This window comes from Tachysurus fulvidraco, chromosome 11 (genome assembly GCF_022655615.1).
Source record: "Tachysurus fulvidraco isolate hzauxx_2018 chromosome 11, HZAU_PFXX_2.0, whole genome shotgun sequence".
In the NCBI taxonomy this organism is placed as follows: Eukaryota; Metazoa; Chordata; class Actinopteri; order Siluriformes; family Bagridae; genus Tachysurus; species Tachysurus fulvidraco.
Genome location: NC_062528.1, coordinates 2142769 through 2143357, shown reverse-complemented (window position 1 = coordinate 2143357; position 589 = coordinate 2142769).

Below are 589 nucleotides of genomic sequence, written 5' to 3'. Positions count from 1 at the left end.
TGTGTGTGTGTGTGTGTGTGTGTGTGTGTGTGTGTGTGGTGTTTATAAAGCAGTGAGTTCACAACCTGCATTGACTTTCTGGTCCAACCCAAAGATCTAAAATAGTAAAAGACTCAACAGTCCGTTTTCTACACAACACAGGCTTCCACAAATGTCCCCATAAAGCTGAAGTACGTGTGTGTGTGTGTGTGTGTGTGTGTGTGTTATATATCTTGCTGAGGATCAAATGCTCCCACAAGGATTGTAATATCTGTCAGGTTTGATTTTGTTGGAACATTTGACATTTGTGGGGACATTTGGCAAAAATAAAGAATGCACCTTTAGAAAACAAAAAAGTCGAAAGGTTTCCTTTTCATCACTGGGGGTGTATTTAGGTTTACATACAGAAAACAGAAACATTTAAGTGATGGAATTTGTCAAACAGTTGGGCACAGTGGCTTAGTGGTTAGCACGTTCGCCTCACACCTCCAGGGTTGGGGGTTCGATTCCCGCCTCCACCTTGTGTGTGTGGAGTTTGCATGTTCTCCCCGTGCCTCAGGGGTTTCCTCGGGTACTCCGGTTTCCTTCCCCGGTCCAAAGACATGCATGG